The 26813-nt window shown below is 47.8% G+C and overlaps 1 long non-coding RNA gene across 1 annotated transcript; it reads right to left on the bottom strand.

Annotated features, from left to right (window-relative positions):
- Positions 1 to 22551: 22551 nt before the first annotated feature.
- On the bottom strand, positions 22552 to 25979 carry LOC144577142 (uncharacterized). The gene is made up of 2 exons (XR_013520445.1): positions 25753 to 25979; positions 22552 to 25376 (listed from the first exon to the last, which is right to left on the bottom strand). It is a non-coding gene; the product is annotated as an uncharacterized LOC144577142 (long non-coding RNA).
- Positions 25980 to 26813: the final 834 nt, after the last annotated feature.

Below are 26813 nucleotides of genomic sequence, written 5' to 3'. Positions count from 1 at the left end.
TGATCCTTCTTCCAGCGGCCCCCACCTCAAAACCGGTGGCATGGCGTGGGAATTCAGTGCCTAAAGTGAATCTCCAATATGTATATTAGCTCCAACTCCCACCCTCAAGCCCAAGCCCCTTTCCCCTCCTGCCTGGATAATGAGACAACCCTTCTAACTGGCCTGTCAGCTGAACTCCTGGCTCCTTACTCGATACTCCACTCTCCAACCAATCACCAGAGTAATCTTTTTAAAGCGTAAATCAAATCAAGTCATGTTTCTGCCTAGAACTCCACAAAGACCTTCTACCACTTACACTAAAAGCCAAACTCCAACTCCAGCCCACAGGCCCTGAGGAGCCATCTGCCAGCCTCTCCCTCTCTCAACCGGGTCCACGCTGGTGTCTCCACCCACAGTGTTCCATCTACCCAGACCTGTGAGCCCCTAGATGCAAAGAGTGGTGCTCTATACCCTTCTGGTGCCCCGGCTCAGTGCCGGCTGCTGTCATGGCAATATGCAGTCCCTGAGAAGGGGAGAGGCTGCACAGCAAGACATGGCTGCCAGCCCCACGTCACCTCCAGGAAGTCCTCCCTGATCTGCCCAGTTCTCAGTGCTTCCTATCTAAGTTCCTACCCAAGGCTGGTCTATCTCCCATGTCAACGTATGAAATACCTGCCCAAGTTTGTTCTTTGAAATCTAAATCTGTGCTCATCTATGAGATAAATATGTGTCTAAGTCTCATATACAAGGTTGGACCAAAGTCTCCTGAGCGCAGAGGTAAGGTCTTGAATATAGGTGAGCCCCCAAGCACTGCAGACCTGCCCTGCTTCCCACCGTCCCTCCTCCACTTACTCCTTCCCCTGTGGGCACCCCTCATTAGCCTTTGCTTGTCCCTGAGCCTCCTCTCTGCAGGCCCTACCTTCAGATGCAGGTGAGATCAGGGAAAGTGAGCATCAGTAGCTCCTTGACGGAGAAAGAAGAGAAAGCCACCAGGAACAGCCCCCCGCATGACTCAAGGGTAGATGAGGGCTCATAGCCAGTGTCAGTGGACAACAGATTTTCTCTTAAAGGGACAGTCATGAGCTCCTCTAGGGAAAAAGCAAACTCCTGCTCTTCTCTGGGCCCCAGAGCCTGGAAAGGCTAACTTTGGAATCTGTCCTAAAGGAAGAGGTTTGAGTTTACGCAGCTCTGTTTCCATATTCAGACCCTGTCACCTACTGGCTCTGAAACTTGGCCAGCAGGATGATGACAATCACTGATATTTATTATGTACCTGTGGCAGACACAGTACCCAGTGCTGAAGGTGTATTCACTCATTTAATTGACACAAAAGCATAGGAGGTGGGTGCTGTCATAACCCCATTTTACATATGAGGAAACAGGCACAGAGATTAAGTGGCCAGTCCAATTTCACGGACCTAGTGAGTGGGAACACTGAGGAGAGTACAGCTCATAGCCCCTGTCTTCGCCCTGATCTCACTAGTCGAGGGACCGTGTGGCCCCAGGCAGGGTGGGCTTGGCAGGGGGCAGCTGTGCAGGCACAGGGGCTTGGTTTACTCTTCCTGCTGTTGCTGTCTTGAAATTCTCAATAGTTTTTTAACAAGAGACCCCACGTGTTTTTTATGCCCAGGGTTCTGCAGATTACACAGCCACTCCTTCCTCCAGACGTCAAGGTGAATTTGCAGGGTACTGGTGAGACCAGCGGCCAGCAAAGCATGCCCTGCCTCCAGCGGTGTGGCTGGGCCAGCAATAGCCATGAAGCAAGGGAACCAAGATCCCACACACACAGCTCCCCCACGAGGCGGGCGGTCTGCCTGACTGTGACTCACATCACCCAGCTTCACAGTCAAGTTCCAACCCAGGCAGGCCAACAGACACACACATGGGTGAGCATACACCCACAGTGTCCACAGCATCACTGAACACTTTTTGCATTTTGTCACTCAACTCCCCTAGCCCAATGTCAGATGGGTGTCTGTAATCACTGCCCCTAGTAGTGGCACAGCACCTCTCCTCATGACCTGCACAACAGCTCAGCGTGCAGGAGATGAAACCGAGGCTCAGAAAAGCTGAGCCTCACAATCAGAAAAAAAGTAAAAAAATAAAAATGGGTAGCTGGCCGGGCTCAGTGGTCATACCTGTAATCCCAACATTTTGAGAGGCTGAGGGGAGAGGATTGCTTGAGTCCAGAAGGTCAAGGCTGCAGTGAGGCCTCAGTAACAGAGCAAGACTCTGTCTTTTTTCTTGAGACTGAGTCTCACTCTGTCGCCCAGGCTAGAGTGCATTGGCGCAATCTTGGCTCACTGCAACCTCTGCCTCCCAGGTTCAAGTGATTCTCCTGCCTCAGCCTCCTGAGTAGCTGGGATTACAGGTGTGCACCACCATGCCCAGCTAATTTTTGTATTTTCAGTAGAGACAGGCTTTCACTATATTGGTCAGGCTGGTCCCAAACTCCTGACCTCGTGATTCACCTGCCTCAGCCTCCCAAGTGCTGGGATTACAGGCATGACCACTGCGGGACTCTGTCTCATAAAAAAAAGAAAAAGAAAAGATCAGATGGTTATAGATGTGTGGTGTTGCCTCCAAGGCCTCTGCTCTGTTCCATTGGTCTATATCTCTGTTTTGGTACCAGTACCATGCTGTTTTGATTACTTTAGCCTTGTAGTATAGTTTGAAGTCAGGTAGCATGATGCCTCCAGCTTTGTTCTTTTCACTTAGGATTGTCTTGGCTATGCAGGCTCTCTTTTGGTTCCATATGAAGTTTAAGGTGTTTTTTTCCAGTTCTGTGAAGGAGCTCATTGGTTTGTAGGGAAATGTGTGAATCTGGAAACCGTCATTCTCAGCAAACTGACACAAGAACAGAAACTCAAACACCACATGTTCTCACTCATAGGCGGGTATTGAACAATGAGAACACATGGACACAGGGAGGGGAGCATTACACACTAGGGTCTGTTGGAGAAACTAGGGGAGGGACAGTATGGGGTGGGGAGGTTGGGGAGGGATAATATGGAGAGAAATGCCAGATATAGGTGATGGGAGGATGGAGGCAGCAAACCACCTTGCCATGTATGTACCTATGCAACAATCCCACATGATCTGCACATGTAACCCAGAACCTAAAGTACAATAAATATATATAATATTTATAATATATATTATATATTATAAATATTACATATATTTAAAAAGAAAAGAAAGAGGCAGGTGAGGTGAAGGGGAGGGGAGGGGTGAGAAGGAGTGGGGAGGAGAGGGGCAGGGAGGGGAGGGTAGAGAAGAGGGGAGGAAGGAGAGGGGAGGGGAGGAGAGGAGAGGAAAGGGGAGGGGAGGGGAGGGGAGAGAAGGGGAGGGGAGGAGAGAAGAGAGGAAAGAAGAGAGGAGAGGAGAGGAGAGAAGAGAGGAGGAAAAAAGAAGGAGAGCAAAAAAGAAAAGATGGATAAGCCGAGTCTCAAATCCACAGCTCCTGCCTCCAGTTCCGCCTCTTTCCAGCCCAGGCCCCTACCAGTCTGCCTCTTTTGGTCCAGACTCACCCTTTGATCTGCATCTTTAGTTCCTTCCCATAAAGGCAGACACAGGCGATGTGGCCCGACTGCCCTCAGAATTTCCCCTAAGTCTTCAGCCCCCTAAGGTGCTGAGTCAATGCTGGGCTCTTTTTCTGTCTTATGATGAGTATGCAACAGCGGAGGAGAGAGCAAGAGAGGAGTGGGGGCTGAGCAGAGGGCACCAGCCATCACTTACCCATCTATTTATCTGCCTGTCTGTCTACCTTTGCTTCCGTCTTCTATTTATTTGTCAGTCTTTCTTTCTTTCCATCCATCACTTGTCTCTATGTGTCAGAGCTGCCCGTGCCTTCGCTCTCTCTCCCACCTTCCAGTGGGAATCCAAAGGCATTCACCCTCTGCAGCCTCGTCCTCCAAAACCACAGCCCTTTACTTCCTACTCCCTGCTGGAAAAACCCCACCCGTGTCTGGAAACTCATGCCTTCTCCTGCAGGCTGGCCAAAGGAAGGTTTCCAAGAATCAACCTCGGAGTAAAATTGTTACCATCATCAATAGCAAGTAAATAAAACAGCTAATAGTAGATTATTACTGTCATCAATAGCAATGGTGATTGGGCACCACACCCATGCAGGCTCTATGTTCCACCCCTTTACTCACTCGGCTCTTATTTTCTGAGCACCTGTCACATGCTAAGTTCGTGTTGGGCCCTTGATGGCAGGAAGTCAAAGGACCACCACGGTCCCTGAGAAAATGTTTCCACTCTGGGCCGCACATGCAAATGGGATGATCTCCCATCTTTGAAACAACCCCTTAGAGAAGCTAGGTGACTTCCCCAGGGTCACATTGCCAGTGAGGGGCACATTGGCGTCAGAGGCCAGCTGAGTGCTTCCCAAGCGGGTCTGTCTCTTTCCTGCATCACTGATGGACACCTGTGCCTGGAGAGGCCCATGCAGTCCCTGAGACGATGACAGGGAGGGAGGGACGGGGGTGGGGTGCACGCCCGAGCTACTGGCGGATCAACATCTGTCTCTCCAGAGCCACCCGCTCCATCAGCTATTAATCCCTCCACTCAGCCGTGTAATTCTATAGTGTCATGTCGTCCAAGCGCTGTGATGGGCATGCGATTACCACAAACAAGATGCTCAGGAGAGACGGAGGGAGGAGGGGATGGGGCGGGGGGCACACGCACCTCTAGGCATCTCTCCCAGAGCCAGCATCACACTGAGCTCTGGGCCCCAGTGGGACAGTTTCAGGGTGAGGACAGAGGGACAGGAACATCTTCCACTGAACCCTCACCACCTCCTGGTGCAGGATTGAGCCAATCCCCACCTCTGAAAAAGCATGAGAAACCTGCACTGAAACATGCTCTGATAAGGGGTCAATTCAGTGTCGAGCAAGGATGTGCAAACTTTCGGTAAAGAGCTGGACAGGAAATGCTTTTGGCTCTGCAGCTCTTCCACATGGCCACTGTAACCACAGACAGTATGTAAACAAATGAGGATGGCCCTGGCCCAGTGGTTCTTTATAGAAACACACCCTGCAGGCTGGAGTCCGCTGCCTCCCGGGTTAGATTCTATGCCAGCAACAACAACAATAACATTCATAATAATAACGAGAGCTAATGCTTACTGAGTACTATGTACCAGGTCAGTCCTCATAATAACCTCACGAAGCTCAAACAGCTATTCTCTCAAATTTACATTTGGGGAAACTGAGGCACAGAGCTGTTAGGTAACTAACTAGCCCAAGGTATCTTAGTCAGTAAGGGGCAGAGCCAGTCAGGAAATTCCACTTGGTATCTATCCCTTCAGTTGCTCAGACTGAAAAACTTGGTATCATCTTTGACCCCGTTCTTCTCATCCCCCTGCTTCTGAACCATCAGCAAATTCTGTTGGTTCCACCTTCAAAATACATCCTCGAATTGGATGGCTGGGCACCTGTCACATGCTAAGCTCTGTGTTGGGCCCTTGATGTATGGAAGTCAAAAGGCCACCACGGTTCCTGAGAAAATGTTTCCACTCTGGGCCACACATAGAAATGGGATCATCTCCCATCCTCAAAACAATCCCTCAGAGAAGCTAGGTGACTCCCCCGGGTCACACTGCCAGCGAGGGGCACAGCTGCAGCAGAGGCCAGCCGGGTGCTTCCCAAGCGGGTCTGTCTCTTTCCCGCATCACTGATGGACAGGACATCTTGGTCTATGACCCCATCATTTCTCACCCGGTTACTGCCACACCCTCCTCCCTTGACTCCCCAAAGTGTCTTCTCCATGTAGCAGCCTGAGGCACCTTTGACAGGGTTAGGTCAGATCCTGCCACTCCTTAGCTCAACACTCGGCAATGCTTCCCCATCTCACCAAGAGCAAAAGCTGAGTCCAGCCTGGGTCACCTGGCGAAATCCCATCTCTACAAAAAAATACAAAGATAAATTAGCCTGGGGTGGTGGTGCATGCCTGTAGTCCCAGCTACTCAGGGGGCCAAGATAGGAGGATCAATTGAGCTTAGGAGGTCCAGGATGCAATGAGCTATGATCAAGCCACTGCACTCCAGCCTGGGTGACAGAGCAAGACCCTGTCTCAAAAAAAAAAAAACAAAGGCTGGCCACAGTGGCTCATGCCTGTAATCCTGGCACTTTGGGAGGCTGAGGGGGGAAGATTGCTTGAGATCAGGCATTTGAGACTAGCCTGGGCAACATGGCAAAATCCTGTCTCTACTAAAAATGCAAAAATTAGCCTGGTACAGTGGTGTATGCCTGTGGTCCCAGCTACAGGCAAGGAGGATGGGTTGAGATGGGAGGATGGATTGAGCCTAGGAGGTCCAGGCTACAGTGAGCCACGATCGCGCCACTGCTCTCCAGCCTAGGTGACAGGACAAGACCCTGTCTCAAAAAAAAAAAAAAAAAAAGAAAGAAAAAGAAAACAAAACAAAAAGCTGAGTCCTTCCCATGGTTGAATCAGGAGTAGCGTCTGCCCCCATCCCTCCCACCTCTCTGACCTCCTCTCCTATGTCTCCCCCTCCTTCCCTCTGCTCCAACCACAGTGGTCTCCTAGCTGTTCCTAGAACACACCAGCACTTCCTTGCCCCAGGGCCTTTGCACTTGCTGTATCCTCTCCTTGACATGATCCTCCCCAGACGTCCACAAAGCGCCTTCCTCACCACCTCCTGAATTCTGCAACTTGTCCTCATCCCTGCTCCGCCTCACCCTGCTGTATTTGTTCCTTTTATCTCACCTATTACCTCTACCACAGCATATAACATCGCTATTTAGTTTGCTTTTGCTGAGCTGCCTGACTTCCCCTCTGGAATGTATCTCTGCAAGGGCAAGGCATCATCTGCTCCATCACTGATACCGCTCTGCCGGCAGTGCTGGTCCACGTGCTAAAGGAGCTCAAGGGTGTTTGTTGAATGAATACATGAATCCCACCTAAGCCTTATTCAGCCAGTGCTTGCTGTTTCCTTGAGCACTAAGTAGAGATAGAGACCCGAAAGGCCCATGAGTCCGGGCCATGATGCTTTCGCTGGACACCCCAGAGAATGTCCCCCACTAAACTACAGATACCAGCACTGGAATAGGAGTGTCCACACCAGCTAGATGGGTTTAGATGAGCTCAAAAGAAGACCTAGTTGCTTGTGTGTTTTTATTTGAGCACACAGTCAGGCCAGTCCTCGAGGAATATGTCATCTGCCTCCATGGGACCCCTCACTCTTCTCCTAGAACAAACAAATTGAGAAGAGACTCCCAGCTCCCTTGGTACCAAATGAGGCCAAGAAAATCTGAGTGACATCTGGGGACTGGCCCAAAGGGACTCTCTCTAAGGCTGTCAGGCCAATGAGGTGGGCAGGTGGTGAAGCTTGGTTAGAGCCAAGCTGGCCAGCTCTACCTGCCTGCTGGGACCGGAGGGTAAGACAGAAAAAAGAATGTGATTCCCTGAACAGGCACAGTGTTGGTCTAAGGCGATGTGAATCCCAGCATCAGGCACATTCGGAACTGTAAGCCCATTCCCCGACTTCACTCTCAGCCCCTAGACGCAGATCTGGCCATCACCCTCTGGCCCAGGTCCTGCTAATGACCCATTGGCTTGCCTTGGACAAACTGCCACAATTTCAATTTCTTTAATTTTTCCAACTCTAAAGTGTTCTTGAGGGCTCCATCCAGCAAGGACAATCTGTGGTTCTGGGATTCCATATCTAATCCCTCACCAATGACCTGGAGTGGATTTTAACAGGAGCTGGACAGAAGAAAGTGGGGGGAGTGCAGGAAGTCCCCTACAACCTGCCCTGGCAACAGAGGCAGGGAACTGCTTTTGAATCTCAGTTCTACCCCTTGTCAATCACACTAGCTTGCCCTCTTGGCTTCAGTTTCCACATCTGCAAAATGGGGATAACAATTCCTTCAGCATAATGTGGTCAGAATTAAGTGGCAGGGTGTGTGTCAGTTGCTGAGGGGAGCTATCATCAATACAGAGAAAGCAGAACTCTCTTATTTTATTATTATTATTTAACCAGGCTGGTCTCAAACTCCTGGCCTCAAGCAATCCTCCCATGTTGGCCTCCCAATGCACTGGGATTACAGGTGTGAGCCACCTCTATGCCTGGCCACAGAGGAACTCCCAATACAAGATGGCAGTGACTCTGAGGCCTAAAAGGAAGTAGCAGTGACTTTCTGTTTTAATCTGGGGAGATCATGCCATTGCACTTACCGTTTTAGCTCTAAAAAGACACCCACCCATTCCACTGCAGGTGAAAACAAGACGTAATTTCATTGGAAGGTGAAAGAGCCAGGTAGAGGAAGGCAGTGTGTCTGCAATGTTCTGGACTGTGGCATCCTAATCAGCTGGAACTACATTTCCCAGAATTCCCTTCTCTGTGTATTTCTAGGAATGGCCCCTGTGGGTGTTGGGTCAGGCCAAATTCATTGCCATGGATGCATTAAACAGAGATTCTGGATTCAATGTGTTGGCTCAAACAGCTGAGACTGGCTTTAAACATTTGCTTGGTTGATTGACTAAAACCTGGATGCAGAGGTGGCTTACACTAAATGAAGTTCTAAGCATCTCCTTGATAGGTTGTAAAGGAAGGTATCCAAAGGCTTGGGAGTGTTGGAATGCTGAAGTGGATGTGTCATGCAAGACCTGTGCATCCATCCCCCAGCAGGTACAGGCCGCCATGCAAGCTGCTATACCACATGGGCTGTGTGACCAGCAGACAAAGTCTGTGGCTGAGAGGGATGCTGTATGGAGACTTTGGCAGGGGCCTATGGGTGACTCATAGCACAGGCCCTTATGATTTTGGGGGGAAAGTATGACATTCTCTGAAAATAATTCTTCTTCTGAGAAGCAGCTTCTGGATTGCTACAGGGCATTAATAGAGATTGAAAGCTTGATGACGAGCCACAAGTCATGATGTCTTCTGAGCTGCCTGGCATGCACTGGATTTGGTCTAACCAACCGTAAAATCAGGCACATATGACAGCAATTGTGTCATAAAACAGAAGTGGTGTAGGTGTATGCACTATCAGTTTGAACAGAGCATGAAGAGGCAAGGCAGTCATAGGAGCGAACCCTTCACATGCCCCATCTGCTCTCAGCCTGCATCCTTCCTCTCCCTCACCCCACACCGATATCCCACTTGGAAAGCCCTGACATAAGTTGATTGTGAAAGGTCACCACTGATTCTGGCTACAGATAGTCCTGCACAGCATGCTGGTGCTACCCGGAAGGGCAACTGAAACAGCACAGCCTACACTTTGGGACAGTGGTGATGAACAGTCCTCCAGGGGCATCACTGAGCAGTGAACCTGATTGTTTCCTTAGCCTGTGGGGAGAGACGACCACCGCCTGTGGATGCATGGGCTGTGATTCGTGGTCTGGTTGAATAGTCTGGTCCTTGGGCCATAATTGGAAATAATAATAATTATTATTACAAAATAATTTTCCGTAATTGGAAAACTGGTGAAGGAAGTCTTGAGAAGTATATGGCTAAAACTTTCTGATTGGTAGACAGGGTGACAATATGTGTGTTCCATGTAAATATTCACAGAAGCGGGACCTCAATATAGGAGGATCTTAGTAATTGAGGGAACAAGATGATCCATTTGGTTCCCAAGACCCACCCCCCATCATTACCCAATGGGCTTATGATAAAAATGGCCACAGGGAAGGGGATGGAAACTATGCACAGACTCAGCAACTTGGACTTTCACTCTTCCAGGCTGACTTGGCTACAGTCACTGCCGATGCCCAAGTACCAACAGCAGAGCCCAACACTGAACTCCCGATATGGCCCCATGGTATGGCCCCATGCTTCACTCTCATCCACTTACCTAGATCCTTGCCCAGACACGGATCTGCCTCTGCCAAAACCACCGTCTGCGGCCTTGCAGAATGCCTCGTTCACCATCAGCAGGCCCACAGCTTTGCTTCTGACTCAGGAAATCTTCATAGCACAAGATGGGCACCAGGTGGGGCCAAATTCAGGTCGTTCACTAATCTTTCCATGTTCCTCACCATCCTGAAGCAGCTGGCCTGATGACATAATGGAATGGCCCTTTGAAGACTCAGTTAAGGCACCAGCCTTATGGCAGCACCTTGCAATGCTGGGGCAATACCCTCCAAGATGCAGTCTATGCTCTTAAACCAGCAACCAAGATATGGTGCTATTCATCCCACAACCAAAATTGCCGGGTCTGGGACTCAAGGGGTGGAAATGGGAGTGTCTCCTCTCACCATTATCCTATGTAATCCACAAGCTTAATGTTTGCTTTCTGTCCCCATGTTGGTCCAGAGGTCTCAGTTCCCAAGTGAGGAAAGCCTCCACTGGGACATAACAGTGCTCCCCTTAAACTGGAGCAGGGAGTGCTGTCTGAAAACTTAGGCTCCCCATGCCAATGAGTCAATGAGTATAGAAAGGGGTCTCTATACCAGTGGGGTGATTAATGCAGAATACCAAGGAGAAATATAGATTATTACTATACAATGCAAATAAGTAGAAAGATGCCTTGAATGGAAGCTATCCCAACGGTCATCTGTCAGTATATGCATGCCCTGTGATAACATCAAAGAAAACCACAACCACCCATGAGACGCAGGACAGCTAATAGTCTAGATCCTTAAATAGGAAAGGTTTGAGTCACCCTATCATGCAAGGACCCATAAGAGGTCAAGTTCTTGCTGGGAGCAAATGGGATAATGAATGGGCAGCAGAAGAAGGAAATTATAAATACCAACTACAACCATATGACCAGTTGAAGACAAGAGGACAGTAATACACAGTGAGTATTTCTTCCTTATTTTGATATGAAATTTTTGTGCTATGTTAATTACTTCTTCTCCTCCTCTCTCATTTTCCTCCCATCTAACACAGGGTTTGTTAACAGTAGTTAGCCTTATCATTCAGAATTTAAATAAGAGAAGGAAGAAGGAATTTGACTCAGCTATGAAAGGAATGAACCTCACCCAAAGAGGAGGGAGGAAGGGACTTGGTGTCTTCTTTTGAAAAGAAAGTTAGTGTCGCCTGTTTTCAGTTTTACAAGGGACAGTTGCGTTATGCTAGGAGGAAGCATGCTTTTGCTATAATCTTAATTTGGAAGTTAAATATGGTTAAAAGAAGCATGTGGGTGTGCCATGTTGAAGGGGGGTGGGGTAGCCTACGGTGGTTTTATACAGGGTCAACTTAACTAAGCTAGAAATACATTTCTTAGAATGCCTCCAACTTTCTGCTTCTGAGTTAGGTTGGTCGCAAAGAAATTTGCTTGGAATTTGGAAGGCAGGAATGATGTGAAGCAGCAGCCATGTTTGCATTCAGAAGTCAGGGTAGGATCAGGCACAGGTGCTTTTCTCGCACATGGTTGCTGATCTCCTAGCTCACCTTGTTGGGGTGGGGCAGCAGCTGGGCCCACAGCAACCCCAGCTCCTGCCACATCTCGGCCAGCACCTCCGGGTCCTAGGCTGGGTGCCGTGCAGCTTCACGGTGAAGCATGCCGGCTTCTTCCGCAGGTCACCTGCATCATGGGAGTTGCAAGCTGGCAGGTGGTAAGAGACACATGTAAGTTCCAGCTCATCGCTGAGTTCTACCTCGTTCTTTGCAGGAGTCATTGTTTTCCCCGCTTCACATGCACCTTTTTTTCCCAGCTGCCTGCTGGCTGGCTGACTTCAGGATCTATACCAGAGGCAGAAGCAACAACCTTACATAGACTGTTTCACTTGTCCCCACGGTTGCAAGAGGTCAAATCCCTAAAACAAATTCATATTCTTTATCATTCCTATTAGTTCTGCTTTCAGGATCAAACCTACCTGATATGGTGTCTTAGGTCAGGTTTCCTACAAGAAAAGCCTGAGATGGGAATTCCCATGTAAGCAATTGATTGAAGGAGCACTCTCAGGAAACTTAGGAGTGGGAAAAATACAGTGGGGTAGGGGGAAACAAAATAAAGACGTGGAGACAGCTGAAGTCTAGCGTCATCCCTTGGGAGCCCTGGAGCGTGACACCAAAGACTTGCCCCACCTCGAGTGAAGGGCATCAGCAGTGTTCACCTGTATCAGTCAGCTACTCCTTCCTGGAGCTACCCAGGTGTAATCTTCCAGGCATTTCCTGGTGAAATGACTTCTGGGAGCTGAGAACAATTCTCAGGAGAAGGGGATACCTGTGAGCTGTTAGCAGCCAACACTCCCAGCAGCTGGAGATCTGTGCATTGGCCTGGAAAAGGGGATCTGGAAGCATCACCAACAGCATCTACTACATAGTCATATTAGAAGACCTGGGTTCTAATCCCAGCTCCACCACTTATCGGCTCAAGTAAGTTTCCCAAATTCCCCAAACCTCAGTTATCTCATCTGTAACATCAGAGCTACAACAGTGCACAACATATGTAAATGGTCTTGGAACAGTGCTGAGCACATTGCAAACATTTGATGAATTAAAAGTATTCTAATTCATCTAACCCATTACTATTAATTAAATTATTAAGAGTAAATATTAATAATAACAAGAGCTTAAAAAGTACGAGTCAGAGATCTGGGTTCTGGTCCTGGATCTACCACTTACTGGCCTCAGTTTCCTCAACTATAAAATGGCAATAACTGGGCAATAATACCTGTGTTCTCTACCTTGGAGGGAATGTCAGGGTCTTCGTCTGGCAGATCCCAAAGACATCCACATCCTAAGCCTGTAACTATGTTACTTAGCACAGTAAAAGGGACTTTGCAGATCTTGAAATGAGAGTGTCCTGGACTCTCTGGGCGGGCCCAATGTGATCACGAGAGGCCTTAGAAGAAGGGGACAGGAGGCTTCAAGTCAGTAGCAGAAGATGTGATGATGAAAGCGGGAGGCTGGACCGATGAGAGGAAGGGGTTAAAAACCAAAGACTGCAGATGCTTCTAGAAGCTGGGAATGGCAAGGAGACAAATTCTCCCTCACAGCCTCCAGGAGAAGCCAACCCTGCCAATACCTTGACTTTAGTCCAGTGAAACTGCTCTCAGACATCTGACCTCCCAATCATAGGAGAGTGAATGTGTGTTGTTTTAAGCAGCAGTGGGAACCGAATGCAGGGTTCAGTGAGATGGTGTCTGTGAGTGGTGAACACTGGGACCCATTTACCACTGTAGCCACAGCCCCAGGACCCCGGGGCCCCAGGGTCAGGTCCTGAGAACTAAGGCAACAGGCTGGCAAGATCTTAGAAGATTTTATTGGCATGTGCTATATCAAGGGAGTTGGGTAATGCCCAAACCAAGCCTGAATCAGAAAGAGAGATTTTCTTAAAGATTGTGTAAGCTCCAAAATTATAGAAATTTTTCAAGTTCCTTCCCCACCATTTCCATCTCCCTCTCAGCATCTCCCTCTCCCTCTCCCTCTCCCTCTCACTGAAACCACCCACACCCGTATAACAGATCTGGGGAGCAGAAAGGACACATCAGCCTTTTTTCCTGAGATATCACCCTTCATTGCTTAACATTTCAAATCATCCCAAACAGACATTTCCATGCCCTGGATCAAACCACAAAGGTCCTGGTTGTGTATGAAACATTCCCAAGCGATGGAGGGGACAGGGCAAATGGCAAGGAAATGGGCTTTGCCCATTCAAGCCTCATCTTCTACAAGGCTGTGCCTGGGTACTTCATTTGGAGGCACATTTGATTATCAGAGGAAATGTAGCTTCACTGGCTATAATACAAAGAACCAAGAAGAGTCATTCCAGGCCGGGCACAGTGGCTCACACCTGTAATCCCAGCACTTCGGGAGGGAGAGGCAGGTGGATCACTTTAGGCCAGGAGTTCAAGATGAGCCTGGCCAACATGGTGAAATCCTGTCTTACTAAAAATACAAAAATTAGCCTGGCATGGCAGCGTGCACCTGTAATCCCAGCTACTTGGAAGACTGAGGCATGAGAATTGCTTGAACTTGGGAGGCAGAGGTTGCAACAAGCCAAGATCATGCCACTGCACTCAGCCTGAGTGATGGAGCAAGACTCCATCTCAAAACAAAACAAAACAAAAGTCATTCTATTGTCTGGTCAGGTCATACCTAAGATGTTGCCTAACAAGGATCAGAGAGGAAGAAAAGTCTGAATGTTATCTGTTGGCTGCTAGTGTTAGATCTCATTCTGATTACGAACAATGTAATTCAACAAGGATGCTACACTCACACTGGTCTGGTACTTCATCTACATATTGGTCAGGTTTCCTCTATGATAAGGCTGCGTAATGAACAGTCCCAAAGTATTGGCGGCTCATACCACAAAATACATATTTCATACTCACAGGTTTCTAGGTCAAACACAGTTCAGCTGATTTTGGGTGGGTTAAGCTGGGCCAGGCTGGACTTTAAGGTTTCACAGGGACCAGGTCTGCTCCATGTGTCTTGATTCTAGGAACCACCAAGGCTCAGGCTCTCCCATGGGGAATGGAGCATCAAGAATGCTGGGAGGAACTTGCTGTGGCTCTGAAGAGCTTGTCTTGGAACCAGCACAGAATTACTTTCACCCACATTCCATTGGCCAAAGCAAGTCCCATGGCCAAGTCCAAAGTCAGTGGGAAAGTATATTCTATGCATGGCAAGGAGCCATGGCAAGGGAGACACGGAAAGAATTGAGGAAAGGCAACATAATCTAACACAGTTCAGGGTCTCTGATGTATTCAAGCTATCACCCATTTCCCTGTTCATCCTTCTAGACCAAAACTGTCCTAGAAATGAGAACTTGCTTGTACTCTCCTCCCCAGCCCTGTAGGGTCCCAGCCACATTTCTACAAGCAGGAGGCTGCTGACTATGGAGACATCACCCTTGGATAGAAGAGAATCCAAAGAGAGTTCTCAATGAAAGAATTCTTAAACATTACCTTACCATAACAATTCATGGTATGGATGGGAAAACAGAGACCCAGACATGTGAAAAGAGTGGTCCATACCACAAAGACATTCAGCTTAAAGGCTGTAAAGCCAGCTTGCCAAGGTTCTGTTTCTGGCTCCATCAATTTATTAACTGTATGATCTTGGATAAATAACTGCAATCTTTCTGTATCTGTTTTCTCATTTATAAAAATGATATAATCACATTTTCTACCTTACAGAGCTACTATGAGTATTGACGTCGAAGTGCTTAGACTAGTCACTGATGCATAATATCACCACCAACATTATAATCATTCCACAAAAGGTTATTATTGAAACGATTCCACAAATACCACTCTGTCCTAGGTGCTGAGGAAACAGTTTCTGGTCCAAAGAGCTCTCGTTTTTGTGGGTGAGACAGACAGAAATAAGCAAATTCATCACCTGCCATGCTCCTCAGTAGACAGAGTTATAAGTGGGGAAGAGTTAGTCTAATTTTGCCCTAACTGAGGAGAACAAAGACCAGGAAGACTTCCCAGAGGAGATATAATCTGAAGTCAGTTTCAAATAGTGAGCAGAAGGTTTTCCCAATGAACAATGGGCGGAGGAGATTCCTGAAGGAGAAAGAACATGCAAAGGGCCTGCCATAGGGAAAGATGCCTGAGAGGGTGTTTGGAATAGGCAGCCAACCCCAGCTGTGGGGTGGGGCGGGGACCTTTTAGAGAATCATGGGAGAGGATAGCAGGGGTGGGATGCTGGGGAACTCAGGATTACAGGTAAAAAGCTTGAATTCTTCCTACTGGCAGGTGGTCTCAAACTTTCCCTCATAAGAACTAAAGGCAGATAGAAGGAAATATGATCTATCAGTAGATAGACAATGGGATATCTTTATATACTTTGAAGTCTCCAGTTTATCTTAATTCCTATAAATTGGTATCTTCTTCAATATTATAGTCATGTTCATTTACTTGTTCAACAAGTACTTATTAAGTATCTCCTGGATGGCACTTAGAACACCAGTAAATAACAACAAGATTCTTGCCCTTCTGGGTCTTTTATTTTAGTGTTATATGGAAAATGACGGTGAGGGGAGAACAACAGTAAGTAATGATGATATGTAGATAGAGTATTCGTTCATTTTCATACTGCTATGAATAAATACCCAAGGCTGAATAACTTATAAAGAAAAAAAGGTTCAATGGACTCACAGTTCCACATGGCTGGGGAGGCAGAAGGCAAAAGAGGAGCATCTTACATGGTGGCAGGCAAGGCAAGAGAGCACATGCAGGGGAACTCCCATTTATAAATGATAAGCTCTCATGAGACTTACTCAACATCAGGAGAACAGCATGGGAAAGACCCATCCCCATGATTCAATTACCTCTCACTGGGTCCCTGCCATGACATATAGGGATTATGGGAGCTACAATTCAAGATAAGATTTGAGTGGGAACACAGCCAAGCCATATCAGATAGGGAACTGGGTGTGTTAAAAAGGCAATAAGTGCTTTGGCAAACAGGAAAATTAGAGCAGTATGACAAGCAGAAGAAAGGGTATCAGAGGTCGAAGATCAACTTAATGAAACAAAACAACAAGACAAGAATAGAGAAAAAAGGATAAAAAGGAATGAGCAAAGTCTCCAAGCAGTATGGGACTATGTGAAAAGACCTAATATACGCTTGATTGGTGTACCTGAATGTGACGGAGAGAATGAATTCAAGCTGGAAAATATTCTCCAGGACATTATCCAGGAAAATTTTCCTAATTTAGCAAAGCAGGACACTATTCAACCCCAGGCAATACAGAGAACACCACAAAGATATTCCTCAAGAAGACCAACCCCAAGGCACATAATCGTTAGATTCACCAAGATCGAAACGAAGGAGAAAATATTAAGGGCAGCCAGAGAGAAAGATCAAGTTACCCATAAAGGTAAGCCTATTAGGCTTACAGCAGATCTCTCAACGGAAACCCTACAAGCTAGAAGAGAGTGGGGGCCAATATTCAATATACTTAATCAACAGAACTTTCAGCCCAGAATTTTATATCCTGCCAATTTAAGCTTTACATTTGAAGGAAAAATAAAATCTTTTAGGAACAAGCAAGTACTCAGAGATTTTATTACCACCAGGCCTGCTTTACAAGAACTTCTAAAAGAAGCATTATACACAGAAAGGAACAACCAGTATGACCCTTTCTAAAAATACACCAAAAAGTAAAGAGCATTAATATAAAGAAGAATTTTTATCAACGAAAGGACAAAATAGCCAGTTAATATCAAACGGCAGCAACCCTAAATTTAAATCGACCAAATCTCCCAATCAAAAGATACAGACAAAATCTAACGGTATATCCAAACATATACATAGACTCAAAATAAAGTGTTGGAAAAAAAAAAGTACCAACCAAATGGAGAGCAAAAATAAATAAATAAAAAGCAGGAGTTGCAATTTTCACATTTGACAAAATAGATTTCAAAGCTACAAGGATACAAGGGTAAAAGGATTAATGTAATAATAAGAGATCTTAACACCCAGATACATATGACCCATAATGAGATTTAGATTCAACGAGACAGAAAATTGTTAACGATATCCGGGACTGGAACTAAGATCCAGAACAAATAAACTCAATAGAGCTCTCCATTTTAAACACACAAAATATACATTATCCACAAAATCTAACGATATATCTAAAGATATACAAAGACTCAAAACAAGGGGATGGAAAAAAACTCACCAACCAAATGGAGAGCAAAAATAAATAAATAAAAAGCAGGAGTTGCAATTCTCACACTTAATAAAATAGATTTCAAAGCTACAAGGATGCAAGGGTAAAAGGATTAATGCAACAATAAGAGATCTTAACACCCAGATACATGAGACACATAATGAGATTTAGATTCAACGAGACAACAAATTGATAACGATATCCAGGACTTGAACTCTGAGCCAGAACAAATAAACACAATAGAGTTCTCCATTTTAAACACATAAAATATGCATTAACCACTTTAAACACTCAAAATATTGATCGGCCATTATGGAAACCCATTTTAGGAATGAAGTAATATTCCTTTTTCCCTCTTTTTCTTTGTTTCCCCTTCTTTGTCTCTTTTTCCCTCAAAAAAAAAAAAAAAAAAAAAAAGACTGGGTGACAAGAACAAAACTCTGTCTCAAAAAAAAAATCAAAAAAAAAAAAAAAAGAGCAGTATGAGGTAGTCCGTCGCTGAATGAATTAATTAAATAATGAATGAATGAAGATGGATGGATGGATGGATGGATGGATGGGTGGATGGAAAAATAAATGGTTGAATGTGTGGAAGAAAAAAGGAGGGAGGGAAGAATAAATGAAAAAAGGGAGGGAGGGAAGAAGGAAGGAAGGGAGGGAGGGAGGGAGGGAGGGAGGGAGGGAGGGAGGGAGGGAGGGAGGGAGGGAGGGAATGGAAGGAGCTGGCTAGAAGATAGGGAACCACTGAAAGGTTTAAGTGAGGGACTGACAATAATCCTATATGTCAATCCCCTGCCTGACACAAGGCTTCCATTATCTTCGGCACACTCAGGATCATGAAAAGGCGAGGCTGGCAAAGCAGGATTCCTAGATCCTACCTGGTCCCCAAGCAGGTCATCAGCTTGTTACCCGCGCTTCAAAGGCTGCTACACTTCCAAATGTGCAGTTGATTAAAAACACCTTCTGGGTGCATAGCAGTTAATGAATAACTTGGTTAAATTGCTGCAGAGGGAGGAAGCTCAGAAACTGGAGGTGGGGACGGAAGGCTGTGGAATGCTGCCCTTATTAACCACCGAAGTCCAGTATCTGAGAGGAAGGAAATGATACTTTGGGAAATGAGTTTATGATAAGCATTCCTTCTGCTGGCAGAGCACCCTGATGGCTCCTCCCAGGGACATAACCACCTCGATGCCAGTGGCAGGGGCTGAGGTGGCCACTTCACCTCTCTGGGCCTCACCTGTCTCATCTCTAAAGTGGGGAAGCAATTTCCCAGCCCTTCTCATAGGATCAAGTCAATTAATGAGTGGGGAAACTTTGGAATCTGTTTTAAAAAGGTCAGTGGGGAGGGATTTTCTTTTTTATTAGAAATAAAACTAAATTTGTCTAGTATTCTCCATCTTATTTTATTTTAATTAATTAATTTTTTTAGAGACAAGAGCTCACTCCGTTGCCCAGGTTGAAGTGCAGTGGTGCATGTATAGCTCACTGCAGCCTCAGCCTCCCAAGCTCAAGTGATCCTCCCTCCTCAGCCTCCAAGCTAGCTGGGACTACAGGCGTGTGCCACCATGACAAAACTTCCATTTCATAAAACACATGGCAGTGCAGTGGTTAAGAATGGAATCACATGGCTGGGCATGGGAGCTCATGCCTGTAATCCCAGCATTTTGGGAGGCCGACGTGGGCAGACCATGAGGTCAAGAGATCGAGACCATCCTGGCCAATATGGTGAAATCCCATCTCTACTAAAAATACAAAAGTTAGCTGGGCATGGTGGCAGGCATCTGTAGTCCCAGCTACTCAGGAGACCGAGGCAGGAGAATTGCTTGAACCCGGGAGGCCAAGTTTGCACCACTGCACTCCAGCCTGGCGACAGAGAAAAAGCAACGAAAGAACAGAATCACAGCTGGGTTCAAATGCTGACTCCGCTTCTTTCAAACTATGATTTGGGACAATTAGTTTTCATCTCTCTGAGCCTCAGTTTCCCCATCTCTACAATGGCGTCAGCACACCTTCCTCAGCGGGCTACTGGGAGAATTGAAGAGACCCTGCAGGTTGATGCCTGGCACATAATAAGCGTTTTCTGAAAGTAAGTCTACTGATGTGTTGTCACGGCCCTGTGCCCTGGAATCTAGGAGGAGGTTGTCCCAGCCTGGTAGCAGGTGTGGGGTGTGCAGGAAGGGGTCCAGGTAGCACAAAAGCTTGGAGTAGACACCTCAGTCCCCACTCTCTTGGACAGCCCTGCTCTGCCCAAGATTATTTCTGGGCAAGACAGAAGAGCAGACAAAAGGCAGGAATAGGAAAGAGAGCGGTGGCTTTGGTCCTGGAGAGGAGATGCAGCCACGCCCTCTCCGAGCCAGAGGAGCCGGTGATGGAGCTAATGGGGAAGGCTTATCAGCTCCAGTCTCTCCTGACCAGATACAGTGCCCCAGGCTCAAAGATGACATTTCCTGAGTGCATTCTGAGTCTCAGCTCCCTGCACACAAGCCCATCACAGCCCACGATGTTTAAACACAGCACTGCAGGCCCCAGCCACAGGCTCCCAGCCCGGAGCCCAAAGACCCATGACATTTCACCGCCGGTGAAACAGCTGGTTTGTGAAATTGGTGTTGGCACTGCTGCTCCACCTCTGGGCTTTCTTCCTGGGCTTCTGGCTGAGAACCTGCTAGGACATGGAGGCCCCTCTCTGAGCTGAGCCTTGCTTCGTTGTTGCTGCTGGTGCTATTGTCAGTGCTCGTCTTTTGAAATGCAACTGGGATGCAAGGTTCAGGACCCCAAGACTCAGAAACAGAGACACGAGAGATTTGCTCTCCTTTTATTCCCTCCAGCAAACTCAAATATGACTATACTACCTGCATGGCTCCTCCCCTCCAGCTGGCATTCTAGGAATACTCTGAATAGTAATAATAAATGGTTCACATTGACCTTGAGCCGCTGTGTGCTGAACGGGGGTTCAAGTGCTTTGCCTACATCAACTCGTTTAATCCTCAGAAAAGTCTGGTGGGTTCCGGGCCTCAGAGCTGGTCAGGGACTTGATCAAGTGCATGTTCCTGGTGTAGGGAGCTGGTTTGACCTCGTATATTACCCTCCTTGGGGAAGAAATGATGGAGCCGGAATGACATTAAGTCCCAGCTTCCTTAACTCACTGGAAACTCCCCGTGACAAGTTTCACCACGTTCTCCAATGGATCCATATTTTTCAAACCCCGAGGTGATTTCTAAACAAGAAAAAACTTTTACCAGGGAAGCTACAAACCTCTGGGCTCTCATCCCTGCTGCAGAGGCATCATCCATCTTCCTGGAAGTGACACTCGTTGCTTCCACGCAACTTGGTTAAAAGCAGAGTCAATAGACGCCAGCTATGAATCTCTTCTGCTCCTCTAGAGAAGGAAGAAAATCATTGCGTGTTAGTGTTCGGGGGTCTGAGGTCTGTAATGCAGTTTCTCAGGTCTCATAACAGGGGCCCAGCCCTTCAATGCTCCCAGCTGAGGCCTCCCAGAGTGAGGTTTGGGAGTGCGGGGATGGGTGGGAAAGAAGCTGGAGAGTGGGAGGTGGGTGGCACAGGGAAGCCAGGCCAACACCACTGTGGGGGGTCAGAGCACCAGGCTGGGTGTCAGGAGACCACTGGGTCTTTGTGACCTTCGGCCCATCTGAGCCTCCTCTGAGTCTCGGATTTTCCTCTTTGTAAAACGGCAATACCATGTGATTGGTCTTGTCCTGCACAGCTCATGAGGCTGTTGAAAGGATCATGTGAGATGGTGGTTATGGAAATAGCTGGAAGACCTTAGCACCCATTCACATATAGGGGATGGCAATGGTGATGACGGTGATGCTGGTGGCCTGGTACTCAGATCCCTTAACAAGAGCCTGGAAGTGTTGATTGTATCCATGTGCTGTGTGAGCCCAGGCAACTTGCCAAACCTCTCTGGGCTTTGATGTTTTCTCCTGTCAAATGGGGATAGATGGTGAAGGACACAGATAAGAGGTGTGGAAGGGCTCTAAACACTTGTTTGACAGAATTCTGCTCTTGTTGATATTCATTTGACAAGGAGAGCTCTGTTGACAATTATGGAGGGAGAGCCAGGACAGTAAACCTCCCAGGTCAGCAGGGCAGTAAACCTCCCAGGTCAGCAGGGCAGTAAACCTCCCAGGTCAGCAGAAATTGGCACATTCAAATCTTCCCAATATTCATCTTCATAACAACAAGAAAAGCCTTGACTCCTAAAAAGAGCAAGTTCAAGTACTTATTGGTTTTTTGGCACCTACTAAATGCCCAGCTGAAGAGACAAAGAGGAACCAATGGGCATAAACTATTTATGGCCAGGCACCATACCAAACGCTTTCTGATACAGTTTGGCTGTGTCCCCACCCAAATCTCATCTTGAATTGTCGCTCCCATAATCCCCATGTGTTGTGGGAGGGACCTGGTGGGAGGTCACTGAATCATGGGGGTGGGTTTTTCACATGCTGTTCTCATGATAGTAAGCCTCCTGAGATCCGATGTTTTTATTAAGGGCAGTTCCCTGCACGAGCTTTCCCACCTGCCACTATGTGAGACTGACCTTTGCTCCTCCTTCACCTTCCACCATGATTGTGAGGCCCAACAGCCATGTGGAACTGTGAGTCCATTAAATCTCTTTTTCCGCCAGGCGCATGTGGCTTAAGCCTATAATCCCAACACTTTGGGAGGCTGAGGCTGGTGGATCACAGGTCAGGAGTTCGAGACCAGCCTGGCCAACAGTGAAACCCCCATCTCTACCAAAAATACAAAAATTAGCTGGCCATGGTGGCAGGCACCTGTAGTCCCAGTTACTCGGGAGGCTGAGGCAGGAGAATCACTTGAACCAGGGAGGCGGAGGTTACAGTGAGCTGAGATCTTACCATTGCATTCCAGCCTGGGTGACAGAGCAAGACGCCAGCTCAAAAAAAAAAAAACTTTTTTTTTAAATAACTTATCCAGTCCCTGGTGAGAATGGGCTAATACACTTTCCATGCCTTAACTCTTTTAATCATCACAAAAGTAATAGATTCAATATTATTTTTATATCATCCCCATTCTATAGAAATAGCTTGATGTTTAGTAGAATACTGTCACTTGCCCAAAGTCACAGCTAAGAATTGTCCACACCTGTTTCTGAACCCCTCTAACAAACTCAAAGGCAACACCTCTAACAAACACCGTGGGACACTGTCTCCAGACTTAACCCTCACACCAATCCTTTGGGATTAGAATTGCTACTACCCATTATGTAGATGAGAAAGCCAAGAATCAGAGTGATGAAGGGGCTTGGCCAAGGTCACACGTGGGTAAATGGTGGGTTGAAGCCAGGTCTGTTTTTGGGAATTAACCTTTGGGTACCAAGACTGCACATTGAATGACAGGTCCAGGATTCACCAATGAGTTGAGGTGCATGCAGGGAGGATGGGGCAGAGTCTACCACTCAGTTCTGGAGGGAGGGCAGAGGCAGAGGGAAGCCACTGGCTCTTCTCTTCAGGCTGGGTGGCAGGGAGGGGAATTACAGCCGCGGGAGGGGATCCGGCCAAGCACCTCAGCCCCAGCTGAAAATCAGACCAGGAGCAATGAGAACAGATCAGCCTTCCCACTTTACAGCAAGGAAGACAGAGCCTCCCAGAGTCGGGAGACTGAAAGCCACAGACTGTGGCCATCCCATGCCCCAGGAAAGACTTGCAAGGCCATCCTGCCTGCAGGCAGCTACCCATTCCTTCAACAAGTATTTAGGAAGCACCTGCTCTGTGCCAGGCACTATGCCAGGTGCTGGGTATGCAGCAATGGGCAAGTCCAAGTCTGTGCCCACAGGAAGCTTGGTGTCTGGCGTTTCGAGAGACGGCACACCAGATACATCAACTTTGCAGCGAGGCAGATGGTGATACATGGAGGACACAGTGGGTCAGGACTGAGGAACTTATGTGTTATCTGTCTGTTTCTTCTTGCTACTAGAATGTGGAATTCATGAGGGCCAGGACCTCCCAGGTCTTGCTGGCTTCTCTATCTGCAGGGCCAGAGGGTGAAGGAGCACAGAGAAGCATCCCCACTGTCAGCCATATGGTTGTTGTCACCCTTCTGCTCTTCCTGGAGTCCTGGGCTGGAATCTGTCAGATCCCCTGGGCCTGGAATGAGACCTCCCAGCCAGTCCCAGAGACAGGGAACTGAAATAATAAGAGCTCCCACTTACTAAGCACCTGTATTATGTCTGGATGTTGTTCTAAGTGACTTAAATGCATCTCTCTCATAGAAGGCACCATCTTTATCATCTCCATTTTACAGTGGAGGAAACTGAAGCTCAGGGAGGCAAAATCACTTACCTGAGAGCCCACCCACATAGCCACTATGCCCAACTGGCAGGCTCGGCCCAGCCTGCTGTCCAGATGCAGAAATGAAGGCAGGAATCAGAGCTGGAGCAGGGAGCAGTGCCCAGGACAGGCCAGGAAGAGGGGACTTTTCTGAGCAGCTCATCGCAGGGGTGACTGTGAAGTGGAGACTCCTCCCCCTTCCCCCCACTGACCCAGGAATAAACACACTAGGGGCTGTGCCAGGAGACAGCGAGGAAGGGAGGGTCATTCACCCCAAAGGCGAGCATGGAAAGAAAACCATTTCACCACAGCCTGTTCTACTCATCGGCCTTGTTTAGACACGCATCAGAAAGATGCTTTTCCCAAAATGGGGTGGATTTTGAACTGGGTTTGAGGGTAGCTCATCCCAGCTGCTCCATGGGCAGCTGAGCCAAGTTCACTGACCATTAGCTCAGTGATAGTTAGCAACTGGGGAAGGGGGCTGAGGCCGAGGACAATCCTGTCCTTTCTGAGTGTGCCCAGACCCCACCTCTAGCAAATCTCAAATTTCTTAAAATTATTTTTTAAATGAAAATCCATCTCCAAGGGGTACATGTGAGGCAGAGAGATGGATCTTGGCACCAGTGGTCCTGTGCTCACCTACTGCCATCAGTGTCGCCCCTCCAGGGTGTCCTGATGGGGCTCAGGGCTGCCAGGGCTCTGGTCATGGCTGGACCTGCTTTGGGAATTGCCTTCCAAGTCATTGCTGAGTCCCATAAGGAAATCCACCTAATTATTTGCTAGTCTGACCTTACATTTGTCAACCCGGCTTTTAGTTCACAATATTCACCATTGGGATGATGGGATCAGGAGAAAACAGTATCCTTTTGCAGCAGGAAAGATTCAGGCTAGACCCCAAAGTGCACTTCCCAGTCAAAATGGCTGGGCCAGCGCCAGCCCCTGAGTGAGAGTGTGCCGTCCATTTCTCAGAAGCTCCTTTCTTGTTCCTCAGCTCCTCCAGAGCTTGGATCTGTATCTCACCACTTGGCTGTAGATTTATTGCTCCCCAGGAAGGATTCATCATATCCCAGAGCCCGAAGCTACTGTTTGGTTTAATGCATGTAGGGTTTGCACCTCTGCTCTTGAGAGCAGACAGCTCCAGGTTTGTCTTCTGCCTCCGGTCCCAGAGGCTGGCATCACGCCCACATACAGCAGGTGCTCAACAGTGCTCTGGTTTGCTGGAGACTCAGGGTAGTAGGGGCCTGCTAGTCCATTGAGGGTGCAGTGACGGAGGGAAGATCCACAGAGCAGGAGTTTTGCACCTTTATCCTTCCTCATCCTCCCGGCAGCCCCGCGTGGTAGGCATAAGCAGCTCTGTTTCATAAAAGATGAAACTGGGGCACCGAAGAACCCGCCTGAGCCTTCACAATCTTAGATCTCACAACAGTGGTCCAAGAGGGGGGCTCTCCTTTCTGGAATCACATGTGAGGGAAACTCCAGATTCAGCCTCTAAGAATAGGCTCCACGGATTGGCTTCAGTACTGTCTGGTGGCAGGGGCTGGATAAGATGAAAAGTAAGAATACAGATCGCTGACATCTCTCAGCACAGATCATGTGCTGAGCACCACTCTGAATATTCAGACACTAATGCTTTTCACCCCCAAGGACAGCAGGCATCACCTCCATTGTACAGTCAAGGAAAGAGACGCATGGAGTTAAAGACTGCTGGCATGAGTTCATGCAGCAAGTGAACAGTGGAGCGAGGGAGGGTTGGAATACAGCAGTCAGGCGGGGTCACATGCTTCTTTTTGCCTGCCTTCCCGCTTTCCAAAGAATGTGCTTTATGCAGAGGCCCAAGAAGCCAAGCAGGCAATCTGATGCCACACAGCAAGGCTGTGGCCCTGCTGGCTTAGCACTCAGGTCTCTGGTCTTACCTGCTGTGGGAACAAGAGGAAAACAGGTGTCCATGCCAGGTACCATGCTTGGCACTTTCTTTCCACATCTCATTTGATCCTGACAGTCCTACAAGGTAGGCATGCACCTGTGGTCCCAGCTTCTTGGGAAACTGAGGTGGGAAGATCGCTTGAGCCTGCGAGGTCACGGCTGCAGTGAGTCAAGACTGCACCACTGCGCTCCAGTCTGGCCAACAGAGCAAGAACCCCTGGAAAGAAAGAAATAAAGAGAGAAAGAGAGAGAAACAAAAAGACAGAAAGAAAGAAAGTGAGAGAGAGAGAGAAAGAAAGAAAAAAAGAAAGAAAGAAAACAAAGCAGAAAGAGAAAGAAAGGAAGGAAGGAGAGAAAGAGGGAGGGAGGAAGGAAGGAAGAAGAAAGAAAGAAAAAGAAAGAGAGGAAGGAAGGAAGGAAGGGAGGGAGGGAGGGAGGGAGGAAGGAAGGAAGGAAGGAAGGAAGGAAGGAAGGAAGGAAGGAAGGAAGGAAGGAAGGAAGGAAGGGAAGAGAGCTTCTGAGAATGGGATGATACAGTCTAACTCAGGGGCTGGTGCTGGGCCAGCCATTTTGACTGGGAAGTATACTTTGGGGTCTAATATATGTCCGTATAATCCCTGTGATATGGAAGAGAAAACAGAAAGTTTGAGACACCTGTTCCCAGCAGTTCAGCAGCCTGGCTCTCCACCCCTGAACATAGGCTCCCACCAGCACTGCAGCTGGCCCAGTCTCCCCATCCCAGGGCCCTCTCCCTTCTCCCCTCACTCCTCCTGAATTCGTCAAGCTAAACTGATGGACGGCAGGCAGGGCAGGTTCCAAGTCTGAGATAATGAAGGCACAGTATTAGGAGAAGGCAGGAGAAGGAAGAGAGGGGGCGGGGCTGTAAATACTAATTGTTGTATCGGGAGGTTGCTTTTTATTTCCTTGCTGAAGGGAAGGCTATGTTTAATTAACTCTGCCTGTGTGCTGGGGACGGGGTCTGATTAAAAATGAGTTACGGGGCCTCTGTGACAAGGCAGGGGGGCACAAACTCTAAGGCAGTAAGGCCCAA

The sequence above is a fragment of the Callithrix jacchus genome, chromosome 7 (genome assembly GCF_049354715.1).
Source record: "Callithrix jacchus isolate 240 chromosome 7, calJac240_pri, whole genome shotgun sequence".
In the NCBI taxonomy this organism is placed as follows: Eukaryota; Metazoa; Chordata; class Mammalia; order Primates; family Cebidae; genus Callithrix; species Callithrix jacchus.
The sequence above is the reverse complement of the archived record's forward strand: the minus strand, read 5'-3'. Positions and strand labels throughout refer to the sequence as shown.